Source organism: Salvelinus sp. IW2-2015, unplaced genomic scaffold (genome assembly GCF_002910315.2).
Source record: "Salvelinus sp. IW2-2015 unplaced genomic scaffold, ASM291031v2 Un_scaffold2514, whole genome shotgun sequence".
NCBI lineage: Eukaryota > Metazoa > Chordata > Actinopteri > Salmoniformes > Salmonidae > Salvelinus > Salvelinus sp. IW2-2015.
In genome coordinates, this window is record NW_019943829.1 from 36,894 (window position 1) to 59,532 (window position 22,639).

Below are 22,639 nucleotides of genomic sequence, written 5' to 3' on the forward strand. Positions count from 1 at the left end.
AAAACACAAAGTAACTCACCTTTTACAGTGAGAGTGACAGGATCACTTGGTTGTGAAGATGTGGGTCTAGACACTCTGTTCCCTTCACACCAGTACTGACCCTGGTCAGACACATCAGCTCTACTGATGTGAGAGACTCCAATGTTACTGTAACCAGACTGGGATACTACATTATCTTTCCTGTCTTTGTACCACTGATAGTTCCATCTACTGTCAGACCCTACAGAACACGTCAGAGTAACTGTCTCTCCAGGGAACACAGGGTTTGGCTTCACAGTCAGAGTAGTTTTAGGAAGAGATGTGAAAATAAACGCAAAACATCTGGATACCTGCCTGGTAATTCAGCTGAAGCTGTAACATTGTGATAAAAGTATATTTTACATATGTTGACTCCATTCAGTTAGAATTTACAGTGTATGCAATTAGATTAACCCTCATTGGCTCTAAATTTAGAAAGCCCAGATTGAAGACAAACAGTGAGCTCACCAGTGATGATGATGGGGAGAGCTGAGCTGAGATTTGACTTCTGGGGCCGAACTCTCCTCGTCCCAACACACCTGTACTGACCAGCCTGGTCAGGGAGAGAGATGGTGATGGTTTTTATGGTCTGAATGGGAAGCTCTTCGTTGTATCTGAACCAGCGGTACGTCCAGTCTGTGTAGTCTGATATGTCACACTGCAGAGTGACTGTCTCTCCAGGGTAGAGGAGACCCTGTGGAGMGACTATCTTCACTGAGGCCGTGGGCAGAGCTGTGGAAACAGTTATATAAAGACAAATGCAGTKAGAGCAACAATCTTTCCAAAGTATGATTTGACTTCAGTAAGTAGTACGGTAACTGTTATTTTAGACACATAAATATGCAAAAGTATGTGGACACCCTTTCAAATGAGTGGATTCTGCTTTTTCAGTCACACCCGTTGCTGACATGTGTATTAAATCAAGCACACAGCCATGCAATCTCCATAGACAAACATTGGCAGTAGAATGGCCTTACTGAAGAGCTCAGTGACTTTCAACGTGACACCGTCATAGGATGACACCTTTCTAACAAGTCAGTTTGTCAAATTTCTGCCACGCTAGAGCTAACCCAGTCAACTGTAAGTGCTGTTAATGTGACGTGGAAACGTCTAGGAGCAACAACGGCTCAGCTGCAATGTGGTAGGCCACACAAGCGCACAGAACGGGACCACCAAGTGCTGAAGTGCGGAGCGCGTAGTAGAGCACAGCACAGTAGATTAGGGTACAGTACAGTACAATAGAGTAGAGTACAGTTCAGTAGAGTACAGTAAAGTAGAGGAGGGTACAGTACAGTAGAGTACAGTACAGTACAGTAAAGTAAGGTACAGTACAGTAGAGTAGGGTACAGTACAATAGAGGAGGGTACAGTACAGTAGGGTACAGTACAGTAGGGTACAGTACAGTAGGGTACAGTACAGTAGAGTAGTATATAGTAGTAGTAGTGTTTTGGTCAAATAGATGTCAACGTTTGGGGTCTTGGAGGGTTGGAACCCCCCCTGTTGGCTATACATCTCAATACTCTACACTTTTTCCTGAAGTGTCCACTACCCACATGGTGGTCCTCTGTAACACAGTTGGTAGATTATGGCACATGCAACATTAACATGTAGATGTGCTGCCRGTGTTGTAACAGACARCATAATGGCACAGATACAAAGATGAAACCTCTATAGAAATGTTTTCCTTTATGTTCAAACATGAAGTTTGGCAGCTCCTGACTGGCTGGCGGCTCTGGCAGCTCCTGACTGGCTGGCGGCTCTGGCAGCTCCTGACTGACGGACGGCTCTGGCAGCTCCTGACTGACGGGCGGCTCTAATGGCTCGGGACAGACGGCGGCAGGGTAGCCTAGTGGTTAGAGCGTTGGACTAGTAACCGAAAGGTTGCAAGTTCAAATCCCCGAGCTGACAAGGTACAAATCTGTCGTTCTGCCCCTGAACAGTTAAATAAAGGTAAAATAAATAAATAAACAGACGGGCGGCTCTGACTGCTCGGGACAGACGGGCGGCTCAGATGGCGCTGGGCAGACGGATGGCTCAGACGGCGCTGGGCAGARGGATGGCTCAGACGGCGCTGGGCAGACTGACAGCTCAGACGGCGCTGGGCAGACGAGCAGTGCAGGCGGCGTTGGGCAGACGGCCGACTCTGACCTGCTGAGGTGCACAGTAGGCATGGTGCGTGGTGCCGGAACTGGTGGTACCGGACTGGAGACACGCACCTCAAGGCTAGTGCGGGGAGCAGGACCAGGGCACACTGGACTCTCGAGGCGCACTATAGGCCTGGTACGTGGTGCTGGCACTGGTGGTACCGGGCTGAGGGCACGCACCTCAGGGCGAGTGCGGGGAGAAAGAACAGTGCGTACAGGGCTCTGGAGACGCACAGGAGGCTTGGTGCGTGGTGCCGGAACTGGAGGTACTGGGCTGGAGACACGCACCACAGGGAGAGTGCGTGGAGGAGGAACAGAGTTCTGGAGACGCACAGGAAGCCTGGTGCGTGGTGTAGGCACTGGTGGTACTGGGCTGGGGCGGGAAGGTGGCGCCGGATATACCGGACCGTGCAGGCGTACTGGCCCTTGAGCACCGAGCCTGCCCAACCTTACCTGGTTGAATGCTCCCCGTAGCCCGTCCAGTGCGGGGAGGTGGAATAACCCGCACTGGGCTGTGTTGGCGAACCGGGGACACCATTCGTAAGGCTGGTGCCATGTACACCGGCCCGAGGACGTACTGGAGGCCAGATATGTTGAGCCGGCTCATGGCACTTGGCTCAATGCTCAATCTAGCCCGGCCAGTGCGGGGAGGTGAAATAACCCGCACCGGGCTATGCACACGTACAGGAGACACCGTGCGCTCTTCCGCATAAAACACGGTGTCTGACCAGTACGACGCCCTCTCACTCCACGGTAAGCCCGGGGAGTTGGCTCAGGTATCCTACCCGGCTTCGCCACACTCCCCTTTAGCCCCCCCCAATACATTTTTGGGTGAGCCTCTCGGGCTTCCAGCCGCTCTGCCTTGCTTTCGCCTCATAATACCTCCTCTCCGCTTTCGCTGCCTCCAGCTCCGCTTTGGGGCGGCGACACTCCTCTGGCTCTGCCCAGGGTCCTTTCCCGTCTAGGATTTCCTCCCATGTCCATTCCTCTTTGTACCATTGCTGTGTCTGTCTCTGCTGCTGAGAGATCCCTTGGATAGAGTCCATCTCCACTCTCACCAACAACCACCACTGAACAGTTATTGACATACAGTACCAGTCAAAAGGGTTTGTCTTTATTTTACTATTTTCTACAGAATAATAGTGAAGACATCAAAACTATGATATAACACATATGGAATCATGTAGTAACCAAAGAAGTGATGGCTGGAGTACTGCTGAAAGGTTTGGGAGGAATCTTCTGTAGTAATTGATCAGTCCAGTGAAAGATCTCACTTCTGTCACATTTTGCAGTCGTGGTGCCTGTACCACTGCCTCGATTTTGTCCTGTGTTTTGTGCAATTCATTGTGTTCGATGTCATGTCTACAGAAGACAATCTTGTCTTTGAAGAACTCACACTTCTGTAAGTTGCCTGCAGTCCATACTCTTTCAGTCTTCTCTGGACCTCTTACAGGTTAGCCAGGTGCTTTTTGGCTGTGCATCCTGTTACAATCATGTCATCCAGGAAACACTGGGATCCTGGGATTCCTTGCAAAATCTGGTCAATAGTTTGTTGCCAAATGGCTGGGGCCGATGCAATTTCAAAAACCAGGCAGTTACACCTGTATAGACCTTGTGTGTGTTTATTGTCAGGMACTGTTTGGAACTCTTTTCAACCGGTAGCTGCAGGTAAGCCTGTTTCAGATCGGTTTTACTGAAGTGTTTCCCACCAGCTAGTGCAGCAAAGATGTCATCCAGACATGCAACATAGAATTCACAGTTAACTTGAAGTCCCCGCACATTCTAACAGACCCGTCTTTCTTTACAATAGGAACAACGGGTGTGCCCCATTCGCTTCTGTCCACTTTTGTCAGGATCCCTGTATCCTGCAAGCGATCGATTTCCGCTTCCACCTTTGGTCTCAGGGAGAATGTAACAGATCTGGCTTTGCAGAATTTTGGGGTTGCATCATCTCTCAGTACGAGTTTGTCTGTGAAGCCTTTTATTGTTCCTATCTGATCACTGAAAACGGTGTCGTATTTCTTCAGCAAGTGTTCCAGTGTTTGGTCTGTGTCTTTCTCTTTCGGCTGGGACYTGTGGATCATTTTCAAGTTACACCAGTTCAGCTATATGTTGGACAGCCATTCCCTGCCAAATAATGGGGGAGCAGTTCCAGCCACCACATACAGTTGTAACTGCTGTGTTTGCTCCCTATAACTCACTCTGACCTGCAACGCCCCCATTGGGCTCAGTGGAAAATGAGAGATAGTTTCTTGATATATTTCACTTATGGTAATCTGTTGCCTTTTTAAAGTACTCCTCAGTAGATATACTGATATGGCCAACAAAAATAGAGGGCTCACCCATTTCATATACTGAATTATTTGATAAATACATCTCTGTGCTCTTGGACACATCAGTGATGTTTCCTASGATCATGTTTCAACATTATACAATTTCACCCATRAGACCTTAGCTTGTGTAATAAGTGACATTATGCTAGTTCCCATGGATTTCCTGAWCCCCCGCCATTTCAAGGCTTGACTAACCACTGGCCAACTCCCTGTCACAAAATAACGATATGCAGTTGTTCCTATCATTCAGTACAATCGTGGAAGGATGAGGTCAACGTGGAGAAGACAGGGTTGGGTGTTTGGGATGATGGAAGTCAAACACAACAGACGGCGAGCAGTTCTTAACCTGTTATGGCTGAAGGGGCAGCACTGAGTAACCTGGAAAGAGGTGGCCATTTCAACGGCCTCGTACTCAATTCTTGCTCGTACAATATGCATATTATTATTACTATTGGATAGAAAACACTCTCTAGTRTCTAAAACCGTTTGAATTATGTCTCTAAGTGAAACAGAACTCTTTTTACAGCCCATTTCCTATCCGGAAGTGAGATTTCCAAAAGCGAGGTCTCTCTTCAAGAGCTTGTCTATAAAAGGGCATGTCACTTAGGACTGTAGAAACACGTCATACACCTTCCCCTGGGTGTCAAGCGTCTGTCTGTRTTTTGTATTTGGTGGTGAGCTAACATAAATATATGTGGTGTTTTCGCTGTAAAACATTTAAAAAATCGGAAATATTGGCTGTATTCACAAGATCTTTGTCTTTCATTTGCTATCCACCATATATTTTTCTGAAATGTTTTATGATGTGTAATTAGGTAGTTGACGTTGGTGTCTGTATTTACTCTGGCTACTCCCGTGCTATTTCTGACTGTAGCTATGATGGTAGCAGTAATGTAAAACTGATTTATAGCTCAAATATGCACATTTTTTGAACAAAACATAGATTTATTGTGTAACATGTTATAGGACTGTCATCTGAGGGAGTTGTTTCTAGGTTAGTTAGGTTGGCTTTGTGCATGCTACCTGCATGCTACCGGTGCTGTGAAAAATGTCTGTCCTCTTTTGTATTTGGTGGTGAGCTAACATAAATATACGTGGTGTTTTCGCTGTAAAACATTWAAAAAATCGGACATGTTGGCTGGATTCACAAGATGTTTATCTTTCAAATGCTGTATTGGACTTGTTAATGTGTGAAAGTTAAATATTTTAAAGAAATAGATTTTGAATTTCGCACCCTGCACTTGAGCTGGATGTTGTCATAGGTGTCCCGGTGTCGGGCTTGCAGCCTTAACAGGTTTTAAAATGAAAACTGTGAACAGGTTCCACCATTCTGAGTGACTGCTGAAGAGCGTATGTCAGGTCTCTGAATAGGATGGGTTACAATCCCCAGACAGTCAACCACACAAACAACTTCGTGGATCCTCACACAGGATGTCACACACAACACATTGAAAGAGGGTGACAGACAATAAGGTCTGGAGGCTAAGGGGCAATCAGACCCCCAAAAAGTTTAAAGAAGTACCTCCATTTTATTGAGTGGATGTACTGTTTGGGTAAATAAAATAAGAATGAAGTACTCTCTCAACTCTTCAAAGACATCCTATTAGTATATCAGCTGTAATAATTTCACTCTTAGCATGCAACCCCGTAGAGGAAATGGTGACTGGAGTACCCGGTGCCGGGTACTTTGCCACCTCAATTTAAATAGCGGTCAATWCCGGCCCTTTAAATGCACGCAACCCCTGCAAGCTCTAATTTGCCGAAAATAACAGAATCTCAACTTTTCATTTATYTTAACCTCTCTGGGATAGGGTCCCTTTTTCAGAATTTCTGCCTGTCTGACGTGCCTGTAACGCTCGTCGTTAGGTGGAAGAGAGGAGGACCAAATCGCAGCATGGTACGTTTCCATATTTATTGGAACACTTATTAAACACGAACAAAAACAATAAACAGAACAAAACCAACGACGCTACAGTCCTGAACATGTGAACCTAGTGAAAACAAAGAACGCAACGAACCGGAACAATCACCCACAAACAAACAGTGAACACAGCCTACCTAAATATGGTTCCCAATCAGAGACAACGTAAAACACCTGCCTCTGATTGAGAACCATATCAGGCCAATCAGACACACCTAAACCAATGAGACACAACACATAGAATATACCCACCCAGCTCACGTCCTGACCAACTAAACAAAGACTAAACAAAGGAAATAAGGTCAGGAACGTGACAGTGCCCAAAGTAAACTGCCTGTTACTCAGGCCCAGAAGCTAGGATATTCATATAATTGGTAGCATTGGATATAAAACACTTTGACGTTTCTAAAACTGTTAACATAATGTCTGTGAGTATAACAAAATTGATATAGCAGGCGAAAATCCGAAGAAAATCCAACCTAATAAATTTTTTTGGAGCTCCCAGGCACTTCAAATGCAAAACTATTGCTAAAGCTTACACTAGATGTCAACAGTCTTTATACAAGGTTTAAGGCTTGTTTTTTGAAAAACGAACAAGTAATTGTATTTTTTCTGAAGAGAGCTCCATAAGAAAAGTAGTGTTTTGGCGCGCGTGAATGAGGGAGCGCTCTTTGTTATTTTCCTTTCCTATTGAACATACTACTTTCCGTATTAAATATTATTGTTTATTTAGATATTAGAAAACCCAAGGATTAATCCTTGTTTGGACGAAGTCTACCGGTAGCTTTTTGGATTCCTTTGTCTGCATGTTGAATGAGTGGATTACTGAAATCAATGGCCCCAACTAAACAGACTTTTTGGGATATAAAGAAGGACTTTATCGAACAAAATGACCATTCATCTTGTAGCTGGGACTATTGGGATTTGAAACAGATGAAGATCTTCAAAAGTAAGTTATTTATTTTTCCGCTATTTGTGATTTTGTGACTCCTATGCTGGTTGAAAAATATGTTGATGTGGGGCGCTGTCCTCAGACATCGCATGCTATACTTTCGCTGTAAAGCCTATTGTAAATCAAACAACGCAGTTCGGTTAACAAGATTCTAAGCTTTTGAATGATGTAAGACACTTGTATTTTCATGAATGTTTAATAATATGATTTTTATTTGAATTCCGCGCCCTCCAATTTCACAGGATGTTGTCGGTCCCGTTAACCAATACGATATCTTTGGATCTATGATCTTACAGCAAATTAATTTGTTTCATTCTTTTAACAGAGTTATAAACATGTTTTGCTGCTATCAGTATTTTTTGGGTCACTCCACTTAAAAAATGTTGATATCACATGAAACAGGAGACTGGATTCCATTGCATCCAAATATATCACTGTCCGAACAACAAGTTATACACCAACCCTCAGTGTATTACCAAACTTCACCTACTACAGTCAAAAACACGTTGTAACATATTAATTACGTAAGTAAATAWAATGCATTATTTMTAAGTTGCTTGTTCCTGTGTAGAAACATTGTAATTACAATACTTTTCTTTATTACATGATTGTAATAACTGACATTTTTATATACCCTGAAAAATATTTACTAATATTGTAAGTACATAGTAATTACAATTTAAAGTGATGTAACAATGTTGTCCTAGATTGACTCTGGATTCCATTACGTCCAAACGTATCACTGTCTGATCAACAGGCTATACACCAACCCCCAAGAAAGTCTATTACCAAATGTCACCTACTACAGTCAAAAACACGTTGTAACATATTAACTGCATATTAATTACTTGAGTAAGTAACAATGTGTTTCACTTTACATTAAGTTCCCTTTTCCTGTGAAGAAACATTGTAATTACAATATGTTTCCTTATAACAACATTGTAATAACAAAATGTTAATATACGCTGCAAAATATGTAATAATATTGAAAGTACATAGTTTTGGATTCTTGAAAAAGCTTGAAAAATACTTATTCATGTTACCAGACTATAACTTATTGATTACTGTACATGTATAAAGAATGTATATGTTGGGGTCAATGGAGAGTGGTTAAGAACTAGGTGTATGGACAGTTACTGACTGAGACGAGAGAGAGCGGAAAGTGTACATTTTGTCAAACATTTTATTGGTAAATACCATGCCTCCTAAGGAGGGAGGCAAAGGGCAACAGTCTGGGTTCAGTCACTGAGAAGGAAGGACAGCTGTGGATAGAGAGGAGTGAGGAATTTGGCACGAGGTCAGGTCAGATTAAGTGAGAAGTTACAGACCTATTTCACACACATATACTTCCACGCCCACAAAGGTTCTAGCATCAGACAGGGCCATGACTACACCATGACTACACCACCATTTATGTCATACTTTTGATGTCTTCACTATTATTCTACAATGTAGAATATAGTAAAAATTAGGAAAAACCCTGGAATGAATAGATGTGTCCAAACTTTTCACTAGTACTGTACATTTAGGTCTATATCACATTTACATAAGTATTCAGACGCTTTACTTAGTACTTTGTTGAAGCATCTCTCCAGAGATGTTCGATCAGATTCAAGTTCGGGCTCTGGTTGGCGCACTCAAGGACATTCAGAGACTTGTCTCGAAGCCACTCTTGCATTGTCTTGGCTGTGTGCTTAGGGTCGTTGTGCTTAGGGTCGTTGTGGGTCGTTGTGCTTAGGGTCGTTGTGGGTCGTTGTGCTTAGGGTCGTTGTGCCTTTGGAAGGTGGACCTTCGCCCCTGTCTGAGGTCCTAAGTGCTCTGGAGAAGGATTTCATCACGGATCTCTCTGTATTTTGCTCCGTTCATCTTTCACAATATCACAGAATTYTTTTTTGAAATATTTGTAAATGTATTAAAAATTTAAAAACAGAAATTCCTTATTCACATTAGTATTCAGATCCTTTGCTATGAGACTCGAAATTGGCCTCAGGTGCATCTTGTTTCCATTGATCATCCTTGAGATGTTTCTACATCTTGATTGGTTGTTATAATCCAGAAATAATCCAGTTAATTTTAMATTAAAGTGAGAGATGGGGGAGATGGGAGGTATAGCAGAGGGATAGTTAGAGGGTAAAAGAGTATGCGAGAGGGTCGCACTGAAATTCTCTAGCTTATAATTTTTAAAAGGGTCTCCTTTTGATTGTGGTAAATTCAAATGATTGGACATGATGATTATTCTACAATGTAGAACATAGTAAAATCAAAAGAAAAACCCTGGAATGAGTAGGTGTCCAAACTTTTGACTGGTACTGTATGTGATGATTTATTCTACACTTTTACTCTATACATTTATTGTTCACAATGATTTGATCTTTCAACCATCATTAACCTGTCCATCTGATGGCGCTGTTTACCAAACAACAAACAGCATTGCTATTCTCTTGACTAGATATTCAATAACAAAGTACAAAGTTCAATAACAAAGTTTTTAATGAAATCTTTGAAAATGTATGGTGTTTAAAATCCACTATCTGAGGAAACAAACTGATCTTGACTCCTTGTGTCCTCTCTCCCTGCCTCCTTCACAAAACGCATGGGAGACGAGAGAGGGGAAGAACCTTAGATCTTCTGCACCAATGTGCTTTGAGGAGGAGATGAGGATGTGAGGAATCAAGGAATTACAATTGAGATATACCCCAGTGCGTTTGATCTCCTCATTACTGTGTGTATACTCCTTAGCCTAGTAAAAGTCACAGCTAGAAGAGCTTTCTCTCTCTGACTATCATATTATTTTTAGTGTGAAGATAAATGTACTGGAGTAGAACATGTGACTATGAGGGAGATGTGGTAATCAATTACTAGACCTAACAACCAAAAGGAGCTAGCTTGTATTCATTAGTGCACACCATAGCAAAATAATGTGCACCGTAGCAAAACGTTATACACCATAGGAAAACGTTTTGTATCAATCAGGCGCATGGCATGTACTTGAACTTAGCCAAATGTTTTGCAATGGAAAACAAGCATGTCTTGTTGGACAAGTTGAGAWAGTCCCTCCCTGTTTCAGCCCATTTGATTTAGTTTCGTCTTAGTGACTATGGACATGCTCTCACGCATATAAAAGTGTACAGAGTCAGTTCATGTTGATGGAATGTGTGTACTAGACTAGGAGAGCATGTTTTCAGGTGACTCACTAGGGAGAAAGGGAGATGTAGGACGTGTCCCAAATGGCAGCATATTCCCTATATAGTACATRACTTTGGGGTCTATAAGGCTCTGTTCAAAAGTAGTGCACAACATAAGGATTAGGGAGACATTTGGGATTTAGACATAGAAAACAACTGGCTGGGAACAATTTAAAAGAAGTGCTCTCATGTATAGAAATACAAATTCAAAAGTCATGTTGTAGTTTCAGTTTCACAGTTATGGATGCTCTGTGAATCACCTGGCCCTTTGTTTCTTTATGTTCTTGAAGAACACTGGATGAGGACAAGACAACACTGATCCCCTCCTCAGACACAACTAAAGACTCTGAACAGGTGAACCTCTACTGTATTCCTACTGTATTATTGCTGTATTACAGTACACATTCCCCACTCCCCTGTAGAACTTCACCGTAAAACACTGGAGCTCCAAAACCAATCAGAACTGCAGTAGGCCTATATGCAAATAGACCATTAAAATAAATGGATTTGTGCCGTTCACTTTGCACTGGACAGTTTTACAGCATTAGGACATGAGTAGATGCACTTGTTGTGAGATCAAAGCTAGAGCTGCATGTAGCCACGGGTGTTCATAGTATTTTCTAGTTAGTGAGTTATTAGCTCAGTTATAGCTAATTTGAAATCAGCATTGTGGGAGTGATTGATTTCTACAAGAGCACACAATGTGTACATTTCTAGCCATCTTTGAAAAGTGAGTCAAGTAAAGAGTTTTTTATATCTTAAAGGGGCAGTGTTGCATTTTGAGACAGGCTTGAAAAAACTAAGTGGCCAAAAGGCAGAGGGTAGCATAATTTGTCAGATTCAATGTAATAATGGTATGGGAATAATAATACATTTTATTTTTTAAAGTTCTTTCTTACATCAAACAGCACAAAAACATGTACAGTKACCTCCTTGTCTGAAGGACAAGTGGATGAACAGATTAAGTTTATTAATTTACAATATTTTTTATTTAACCGTTATTTAACCAGGTAGGCCAGTTGAGAACAAGTTCTCATTCACAACTGCGACCTGGCCAAGATAAAGCAAAGCAGTGCGACAAAAACAACAACACAGAGTTACACATGGGATAAACAAACGTACAGTCAATAACACAATAGAAAATCTGTATACAGTGTGTGCAAATTAAGTAAGGAGGTAAGGCAATAAATAGGCCATAGTGGCGAAGTAATTACAATTTAGCAATTAACACTGGAATGATGTGCAGATGAGGTTGTGCAAGTGGAAATACTGGTGTGCAAAAGAGCAGAAAAATACCTAAAAACAAATATGGGGAAGAGGTAGGTAGTAGGTTGGATGGGCTATTTACAGATGGGCTGTGTACAGCTGCAGCGATCGTTAAGCTGCTCTTACAGCCAATGCTTGAAGTTATTGAGGGAGATATAAGTATCTCCAACTTCAGTGATTTTTGCAATTCGTTCCAGACATTGGCAGCAGAGAACAGAACTGGAAGGAAAGACGGCCAGAAGAGGTGTTGGCTTTGGGGATGACCTGTGAAATATACCTACTGGAGCGCGTGCTATGGGTGGGTGTTGATATGGTGACCAGTGAGCTGAGATAAGGTGGAGCTTTACCTAGCAAAGACTTATAGATGACCTGGAGCCAGTGGGTTTGGCGGCGAATATGTAGCGAGGACCAGCCAACGAGAGCATACAGGTCGCAATGGTGGGTAGTATACTGGGCTTTGGTGACAAAACAGATGGCACTGTGATAGACTGCATCCAATTTGCTGAGTGTCGGAGGCTATTTTGTAAATGACATCGCCGAAGTCAAGGATCAGCAGGATAGTCAGTTTTAAGAGGGTATTTTTGGCAGCATGAGTGAAGGAGGCTTTGTTGCGAAATAGGAAGCCGATTGTAGATTTAATTTTGGGTTGGAGATGCTTAATATGAGTCTGGAAGGAGAGTTTACAGTCTAGCCAGGTATTTATAGTTGTCCACATTTTTTAAGTCAGAACCGTCCAGAGTAGTGATGCTAGGTGGGCGGGCAGGTGATGGCAGCGATCGGTTGAAGAGAATGCATTTAGTTTTACTAGTGTTTAAGAGCAGTTGAAGCATCGAAGCTTGTTTGGAGGTTTGTTAACACAGTGTCCAAAGAAGGGCCAGATGTATACAGAATGGTGTCGTCTGCGTAGASGTGGATCAACGATTGACCCGCAGCAAGAGCAACATCATTGATATATACAGACAAAAGAGTCAGCTCGAGAATTGAATCCTGTGGCACCCCCATAGAGACTGCCAGAGGTCCGGACAACATGCCCTCCGATTTGACACACTGTACTCTATCTGAGAAGTAGTTAGTGAACCAAGCGAGGCAGTCGTTAGAGAAACCAAGGCTGTTGAGTCTGCCGATAAGAATACGGTAATTGACAGAGTCGAAAGCCTTGGCCAGGTCGATGAAGACGMTTGCACAGTACTGTTTTTTATCAATGGTGGTTATGATATCGTTTAGGACCTTGAGCGTGGCTGAGGTACACCCATGACCAGCTCAGAAACCGGATTGCATAGCGGAGAAGGTACGGTCGGATTCGAGATGGTCGGTGATCTGTTTTTATCACTCGGCTATCAAAGACTTTAGAAATGCATGGCAGGATGGATATAAGTCTGTAAAAGTTTGGGTCTAGAGTGTCTCCCCCTTTGAAGAGGGGGTTGACCGCTGCCGCTGGTGGGTTGACCGCTGCCGCTGGTTGAACAGACTGGTATTAGGGGTTGCGACAATGGCGGCGGATCATTTTAGGAAGAGAGGGTCCAGATTGTCAAGCACCGGCTGAATTGCAGGGATCCAGATTCTGCAGCTCTTTCAGGACATCAGCTGTCTGGATTTAGGTAAAGGAGAAGCGGGGAGGCTTGGGCCAGTTGCTGCGGAGGGTGCAGAGCTGTTGGCCGGGGTAGCCAGGTGGAAAGCGAGGCCAGCCGTAGAGAAATGCTTATTGAAATTCTCGATTATCATGGATTTATCAGTGGTGACAGTGTTTCCTAGCCTCAGTGCAGTGGGCAGCTGAGAGGAGGTGCTCTTATTCTCCATGGACTTTCAGTGCCCCAAAACTTTTTGGAATTAGTACTGCAGGATGCAAATTTCTGTTTGAAAAAGCTAGCCTTTGCCTTCCTAACTGACTGTGTATATTGGTTCCTGACTTCCCTGAAAAGTTGCATATCGCGGGGACTATTCGAAGCTAGTGCAGTGCGCCACAGGATGTTTCTGTGCTGGTCAAGGGCAGTCAAGTCTGGAGTGAACCAAGGGCTATATCTGTTCTTAGTTCAGAATTTTTTGAAAGGGACGTGCTTATTTAAGATGGTGAGGAAGGCACTTCTGAAGAACAACCAGGCATCCTCTACTGATGGGATGAGGTCAATATCCTTCCAGGATACCCGGGCCAGGTTGATTAGAATGGCCTGCTCGCAGAAGTTTGTTAGGGAGCGTTTGACAGTGATGAGGGGTGGTCGTTTGACCGCGGACCCATAAAGGACGCAGGAAACGAGGCAGTGATCACTGAGATCCTGGTTGAAAACAGCAGAGGTGTATTTAGAGGGCAAGTTGGTCAGGAATATCTATGAGGGTGCCCATGTTTACGGATTTGGGGTTGTACCTGGTAGGTTCCTTGATYATTTGTGTGAGATTGAYGGCATCTAGCTTAGATTGTAGGARGGCCGGGYTGTTAAGCATATCCCAGTTTAGGTCACCTAACAGTACGAACTCTGACGATAGATGGGGGGCAATCAATTTGCAATCAATTCACATATGGTGTCCAGGGCACAGCTGGGAGCTGAGGGGGATCTATAACAAGCGGCAATAGTGAGATACTTATTTCTGTAGAGATGGATTCTTAAAAGTAGTAGCTCGAACTGTTTGGGCATATACCTGGATAGTAGGACAGATCTCTGCAGGCTATCTCTACAGTAGATTGCAACTCCGCCCCCTTTAGCAGTTCTATCTTGACGGAAAATGTTGTAATTGGGGATGGAAATTTCTGCATTTTTGGTGGCCTTTCTAAGCCAGGATTCAGACACGGCTAGGACATCAGGGTTGGCGGAGTGTGCTAATGCAGTGAATAAATCAAACTTAGGGAGAAGGCTTCTGATGTTAACATGCATGAACCCAAGGCTTTTCCGGTTACAGAAGTCAAAAAATTTGAGTGCCTGGGGACACACAGGGCCTGGGTTAACCTCTACATGTCACGACTCCTGCCGAAGTTGGCTCCCCCGCCTGTTCGGGCGGTGCTCGGCGGTCGCCGTCACCGGCCTACCAGCCGCCACCGATCCTTTTTCCCTTTTCTGTTAGTTTTGTCTTATTAGTTGCACCTGTTCCGATGTGTGCGCCCTGTGTTTTGGGCATTAACATTATTGGTGCCGGAATAAAGTGAATTTTTCCCCTGGAACTCTCTGCTCTCTGCACCTGATTCCTACCTACACACCTAGTCAGCCGTGACACTACATCACCAGAGGAACAGAGGAGGAGGATAAGGGTACGGCTAAAGGCTATAAGAACTGGTCGTCTAGTGCGTTCGAAACAGAGAGTAAAAGGAGCAGACTTCTGGGCGTGGTAGGATAGATTCAGGGCATAATGCACAGACAAGGGCTTGGTAGGGTGCGAGTACAGTGGAGGTAAACCTAGGCATTGGGTGACGATGAGAGATGCTGCATCTCTGGAAGCTCCAGTTAAGCTAGGTGCGGTCTCCGCATATGTGGGGGGTGGGGCAAGGGAGCTAACCGAGGCATGTAGAGCGGGACTAGGGGCTCCGCAGTGAAACAAAACAATGAGAGCTACCCGTAACAACAGTATACAAGGCATATTGACATTAGAGGGAGGCGTAAAGCAATCACAGGTGTTGATTGGGAGGGCTAAGACAATGGGTAAACAGCTAAGACAACAACAACGGGTAAATGGCGATGAATAGGCAGAGAGGGTCAGTTAGCTACACACAGGACCTGAGTTTGAGGCTGGGGCTGACAGATAAACAAAATTAAGAACCGTGTTAATGAACAATCCAGTAGGCATCAGCTGTGAAGTCGAGTGATCATAGGGTCCAATAAGCAGCAATGGACGAAACAGGGAGTCGCTCTGGAGTTGTCACTATGCTAGGAGAGCGGGAGACACGGCACTCAGAGGGCTAGCAGGCCGGGGCTAGTAGCTGGGTCCTCACCGACATCAACGACGCATAGGCCGGTTGAGAGCACATCGGCCGAAATACATCAGCAGACCAGTTGTGATGGATCGGCGTGGCTCCGTGTCGACAAACGGTCCAGGCCAATTGGCAAGAGAGATGTTGCAATTGGTGTACTTTGTTTGCTAGCCGGGGGAATGGGCCTAGCTCGAGGCTAACTGGTGCTTGCTTCTGGACAAGGGCTTTAGCCACGATAGCAATTTGGTAGCAGCTAGCTAGCTGCGTTGATCCGGTGTAATAGTCCAGAGCTTGCGGCAGGATTCCGGTGATGTAGTGTGAAAAAAAGCAGTCCGATATGCTCCGGGCTGATATCGCGCTGTGCAGACTAGCGGATATTATCCGGGCTAAAGCAGCTGCTGTCTGTGCTAAAGGTAAAGACTGCTAGCAGTGGCTAACAGTGACTAAATAGCTAGTAGCTATTTAGCTGGCTGGCTTCTGAAGGCAAGCTTCTGATGGAGGTTCCGGTTATAAGGTTAAAAGGAAAATAGCAGGTCCGTACCACGTTGGGTGAGGCGGGTTGCAGGAAGGTATATTTAATTCAAAAATGGAAAAAGAGATTGAAACATATACAGAAAAAACGAAAAACGCTGAATATTTATACGGGACAAAAACAAACACGTCTTGCTGCTACGCCATCTTGGATAGATGTCAAGCCCTGCATGTTTTTTTCAATAGTCTCTTGGAATATAGGCCTACATTGAACACCACACATTGGCTGTTACTATGGGCTGAATGATAAANCACCTAACAGTACGAACTCTGACGATAGATGGGGGGCAATCAATTTGCAATCAATTCACATATGGTGTCCAGGGCACAGCTGGGAGCTGAGGGGGTCTATAACAAGCGGCAATAGTAAGAGACTTATTTCTGTAAAGATGGATTCTTAAAAGTAGTAGCTCGCACTGTTTGGGCATGTACCTGGATAGTAGGACAGATCTCTGCAGGCTATCTCTACAGCAGATTGCAACTCCGCCCCCTTTAGCAGTTCTTGACGGAAAATGTTGTAATTGGGGATGGAAATTTCTGCATTTTTGGTGGCCTTTCTTAGCCAGGATTCAGACACGGCTAGGACATCAGGGTTGGCGGAGTGTGCTAATGCAGTGAATAAATCAAACTTAGGGAGGAGGCTTCTGATGTTAACATGCATGAACCCAAGGCTTTTCCGGTTACAGAAGTCAACAAATTTGAGTGCCTGGGGACACACAGGGCCTGGGTTAACCTCTACATGTCACGACTCCCGCCGAAGTTGGCTCCCCCGCCTGTTCGGGCAGTGCTCAGCGGTCGTCGTCACCGGCCTACTAGCCGCCACCGAGCCCTTTTCCCTTTTCTGTTCGTTTTGTCTTATTAGTTGCACCTGTTCCGATTTGTGTTTTCTTGATTTGCTTCCCTATTTGAGCGTGTGGAACCCTCCCTTTGTTGTGCGGGATTATTTTGTCTTCACGTTTGTGTCGTAGGTGTTGTTGTGCTCCGGACCGTGTTTACCCTGTATTTGGGTTGGTCAGTGTTTTGCGCCCTGTGTTTTGCGCCCTTACCATTTTTGGTGCCGGAATAAAGTGCATTTTTCCCCTGGAACTCTCTGCTCTCTGCACCTGATTCCTACCTACACACCTAGTCAGCCGTGACAGAATCCCGCACCTTGACATGGAATCAACAGGAGCAGCCACACCTCCTCTCCCATCGATGGAGGAGAGGGTCCTCCATCACACCTCCATTCTTCACCGGATTGGGTCTGCAATGGATCAGATGATGGAGAGGACGGACCGATGGGAGAGGAGTGGCCTTCCCACCTCATCTCCAGCGCCCCCTCCACCAGCACCACCTACCCCTGCTTCAGCATCCGGATCCGGTGCCCTGCATCTGGCGCTCCCCAGGGAGTACGATGGGACGGCGGCTAGGTGTCAGGAGTTTCTCCTCCAACTGGAATTATATCTAGCTACCAACTGTCCGACTCCCTCAGGGGAGGAGAGCGTGAGTGTCCTCGTCTCCTGTCTGATGGGGCGAGCCCTGGAGTGGGCCAACGTAGTGTGGAATGGCCCAGACTCGGCGAGGGATCACTACCCCGAGTTCACCCGCCGATTCCGGGCTGTGTTCGATCACCCACCGGAGGGCCAAGCGGTGGATGAACGGCTGTTCCACCTGCGACAGGAGACGAGGAGCGCGCAGGACTTTGCCCTGGAGTTCCGGACCTTGGCCGCAGGAGCGGGGTAGAACAACAGGACTTTGATGGACCACTTCCGTTGTAGCCTCAGGGAGGACGTCCGCAGGGAGCTAGCGTGTCGGGACACCACCATCTCATTGGATGAACTGATCGACATGTCCATTCGTCTGGACAACCTGCTGGTTGCCCGCGGGCGTCCGGAACGGGCCCTGTTGATTCCACCCCCAAGCCTTCCTGCTCCCATCCCCATGGAGTTAGGAGGGGCTGCATCGAGGGGGACCGGAGGAAGAGTTTCCTCCTGCACCAGTTGTGGTCGGCGAGGACACACGGCCGACCGGTGCTGGAGGAGCTCGTCTGGGAGTCGAAAGGGCAGGCGGAGCACTACTCATTCACCCCAGGTGAGTCCGCACCAGACACACCCAGAGCTTCCTGTCGGCCATATGTTTGTGCTAACCTCTTTCCCTGGGTTTTCTCCCTCTCCACAGCATGAGGAACTAGTCGATTCAGGCTCAGCTGGGAATTTCATGAATCATGGGCTCGCGCTAAGGCTAGGGATTCCCCTGGTGTCGTTAGACCAACCTTTCCCCGTACACTCCTTAGATAGCCGACCATTAGGGTCAAGGCTGGTCATGGAGGCCACAACATGGTAACGCAGGGGGGTCATAAGGAGCGGATTAGTCTATTCCTTATCGATTCACCTGCGTTTCCTGTGGTACTGGGAATTCCTTGGCTAGCTCATCAGAACCCGGTGATTTCATGGAGACAGGGGGCTCTTCGAGGGTGGTCAGAGAAGTGTTCAGGCAGGTGTATAGGAGTTTCCGTAGGTGCGACTACGGTGGAGAGTCCAGACCAGGTTTCCACTGTGCGCATTCCCTCTGAATATGCCGATTTGGCTATCGCCTTCTGTAAGAAGACCCAATTACCACCCCATCGTCGAGGGGACTGCGCGATAAACCTCCTTGAGAACGCTGCACTTCCTAGGAGTCACGTGTACCCATTGTCCCAGGAGGAGACAGTGGCTATGGAGACATATGTCACTGAATCGCTGGGGCAGGGGTACATTCGGCCTCCACGTCACCCGTCTCCTAGCGCTCCTTTTTTGTGAAGAAGAAGGAGGGAGGTCTGCGTCCGTACATTGATTATAGAGGTCTAAATTCCATCACAGTGGGGTTTAGTTACCTACTACCTCTCATCGCTACGGCGGTGGAATCATTTCACGGGGCGCGTGTCACGAATCCCGTTTCCTGAGTCTGTTTTTTTGCCTGTGTTCTGTCCTGGAGTGTTTTTTCCGGCGTCCTGGAACTGGTTGCCGGGCAATGTAGCCAGTTGGGAGAGTTCTGATTACCCGCACCTGTATCCCATCAGCTATCTGCACACCTGGTCCTGATCATCATCTCTCCTCTTCTTAAGCCCGGACCTGACATCCATTCCCTGCCGGATCGTTAGCCATGAACAGTATGTTGTGCCCACGAACCAGCCTCCAGTTGATAGAGTTTGTTTTGTTTTGTTTTGTTTTGTTGTTTTGTACGTCTTGCTTGCCTTTAACTTACCTCCGTTTGTTCTGTCTACAGCCATTCACCCGGAACCCATATCCCATCCCTGTCTGCTCGTCGCCAGTTTTTGTTTATCCCTTGGATCTGCCTATCCACTCCCATCAACACACCTCCGCTGCCCGCTCCGCCACCTGGAACTATCTACCTCCACGTTCTAATTTATTAATAAATACTCACCATCTTCATACTCACCTTGTCCTGGTCTGCTTCTGGGTCCAATTTTGGTAAACCCTGACAGAACGATCCGGCCAGCGATGAACCCAGCGGACCTGNATAAAAGCTGAAATAAATCATTCTCTCTACTATTATTCTGACATTTCACATTCTTAATATAAAGTGGTGATCCTAACTGATCTAAGACAAGGATTTTTTGATTTTTTTAAATTAAATGTCAGGAATTGTGAAACTGAGTTGAAATGTATTTGGCAAAGGTGTATGTAAACTTCCGACTTCAACTGTATATACACACGGTTACTGCTGAATAAAGTGTCTCTTTTCTCTGAAATCAGCTGACTTTGTGACAGGATGTGTACTGGGCTGAAGCAGTAAGGTGCATGATCAATAAAGTGTCTCTTTTCTCTGAAAGCTAATTATTGTGACAGGAGCTGATTATTGTGCAGCACTAAGGTACTTGACTTAGAAATAAAGCACAGGATCATAAACAATTGAAATAAAGTTACATTAACTCAAGGAAACATGCTCGTTCCACCCTGTCCATCCCTCTGAAGCCCCTCCCTTTCTTTGGTCAGCTGATTTCACAGAATAGGCCTGTATTCTCACCACCAGCAGTATTTACCCAGGCACTCCTTTAGCTGACTTGGATCTTGGTTCACAAATTGTACCCAAGAKATTTGGAAAAACAGGAATATGTGCCTAGACTGATATTATYTCATGGTAGTTTATWGATGCATYCGATAAACGTAGCATGGTCATTTGATATGRATCTSTTACTTTTGTCAAATGTACATAAATCCTTATGTTTTTTGAGAATGTGRTAACCACAAAACTWTCGTTGTTTTGTTGTTGGCCTTTGTAGTTTCAGTAGTAAATKATATKTTTTTAATCACACGTTCTATGTCACCACCTGTTACATGAGTCTATACACTTCTTGCCTACACSCATTTAAACATGTCTGACCTTGTTGACTCACTAATAAAGCGTATTCCTTTTCAATATATTAATCATTATATGACCTCTATTGAGCTCTCTCTCTTCTCTAAAATCAACTGACTTGGTGAGAGGTGAGAGGGGGTGTATAGTACTGGAGTGGTGAGGTGGGAGGAGAATGCTGGGCTCTTCCACTATAAGACCTGCAACACACATCTTTCTCTTTCGTCTTCTCTATTCCTCTGACTGCAGAACTGAAACAAACCATCTCCAGGAGCAGATGTAAGTTAAAAGTGATGAAAAGATGCTAAGATGTTTTATTTCTTAATTTAGTCCGAATTTTTATCGTGTGGGCATCCTTTGCTAGTGGTGGAGAGTTGACTCTAAAATAATTGATTCCTCAGCTAGTTGCCCGTTGACTCCCGGTGTCAAGCTTCCATTCCACAAGGAATCCACTCAAAAGCTTCAGTATTTTTTGCAAAGGATAACACTGAGTAGTTGCCATAGGTTACTTCCGAGAACACAAWGTCTCGCATCCACCAGGCAGTCAAAACCATGCATCCCATCCATGCATCAGAAGCTGTATCTCGCAATGCTTTATTTCACAAGTTAACTAAAGTAGGGGCAGTCATTGAGTAGGCWATTCTTTAAGCAATAAACTGAASACAGAACACATACATCTTTCATAGAGAAGAGATTTAGAAAGAACAGGAGAGCCAGCGAGGGAGAGAGAGGAGGGGCAGGCAGACAGACACTCGGAACCATGCGCACAGGCTATATCTTGGTAATCAGTATCTCGCAATGTCTTGTCTTGCAATAAACCAAAGTTTATTTGTCAATACCTCGTAAAGTCATCTCTGTAGTATTGAATAGGTTACCGTCTGGTTGAAATATTATACAATGACAATGATGGCCTAGCAAGAGGCAAAATGCCTCCTGTGGGGACAGGGGCTGGGATTAAAAATGTAAATAAACTAATAGAAAGCCTATTTTGTTTGAATATAGAAGGTGATGTGTAAGAACAAGAATATTTCAGTGCGCAGCCGTGGGATGATGCAGCACACTCTCTACACCGATTGGGAAGCATCATGCTCATGCCAGTCCTCTCTAGAATGCAAAATGTGTCTTCCTAGTAGGACTCCATTTCAACGTATATTGGGAGACGAGCATGAGTTGACTCCTTCAACGGGACTCAGAGTTGACTCCAAAAATCATGGAGTTGTCCACCCCTGTGCCAACTGGGTGCCCTTGGTAGCTTCTTCCCAGTAGTCTCTTTGGGTTGTTATCTAGTAACAACATAGTCACTACCAATATTCCCTCTAAAGCTTACTACAAGCTGTTTTTCGTCTCAAAAGGGGCGGCTCCATGTAATACGCTCCAGTACTCAACATACTTTTTTACTACCTGAAAATTGAGACGCCTTATCCTTCCTTCTGCAGCTGTGGGGGCAGTGCTGTCACATGGTTCCTTCATCTGATCTATAAGCTATATAGGTTATTCATCAAAGTATCTTATTTTGCATTGATAACCAAATATAATCTCTTCAACTGTTCAAACAGTAAACCAAACAACAAACCACCAAAAATTATATTTTGTTTAGAAGTAATAACTAGTGATTACAGTCTATTGTGAAATGTTAGAACAGGCTGTGGCTAACTAGCTAGCCACGTGCTTTATTCTCAGTGACCAAAATATGATGAAACTCTACTTTTAAAAGACCTTCGCTCGGTTATATTACTGTTTGTCACTCTTGAGACGCCGTAGCCAGTAAACTTCCTATCAATAATCTGAATGAATCTGATAACTCAGTAAATCTATCATTCATTTTTACCTTCATACCGAAAAGGTCTTAGTCATGCAATTTTACATCTAACTAAGTTGTTTGGTGCAGTATTTCTCAGGTGAAAAATGCTGCTGAACTTCGGCTTGCCTCAAGAAAACATTTGTGTTTCAAAACGAACAAAAAGGTCACACAATTCCACCATAATATATACACAAACTGTTTTGAACTGTTTCGGATTGGGAAACATGTTTTACACCTTTAGGGGCAAAGTGTTCAGTTTGA

The 22,639-nt window shown here is 44.8% G+C and overlaps 2 pseudogenes; one reads left to right on the forward strand and one right to left on the reverse strand.

Moving 5' to 3' along the window:
* LOC112074150 (sialoadhesin-like) overlaps window positions 1-3,208 on the reverse strand; it is a 37,873-nt pseudogene extending 34,665 nt beyond the window's left edge.
* Window positions 3,209-20,815: 17,607 nt separating this feature from the next.
* The window catches only part of LOC139025328 (uncharacterized), a 12,905-nt pseudogene continuing 11,081 nt past the window's right edge, over window positions 20,816-22,639 (forward strand).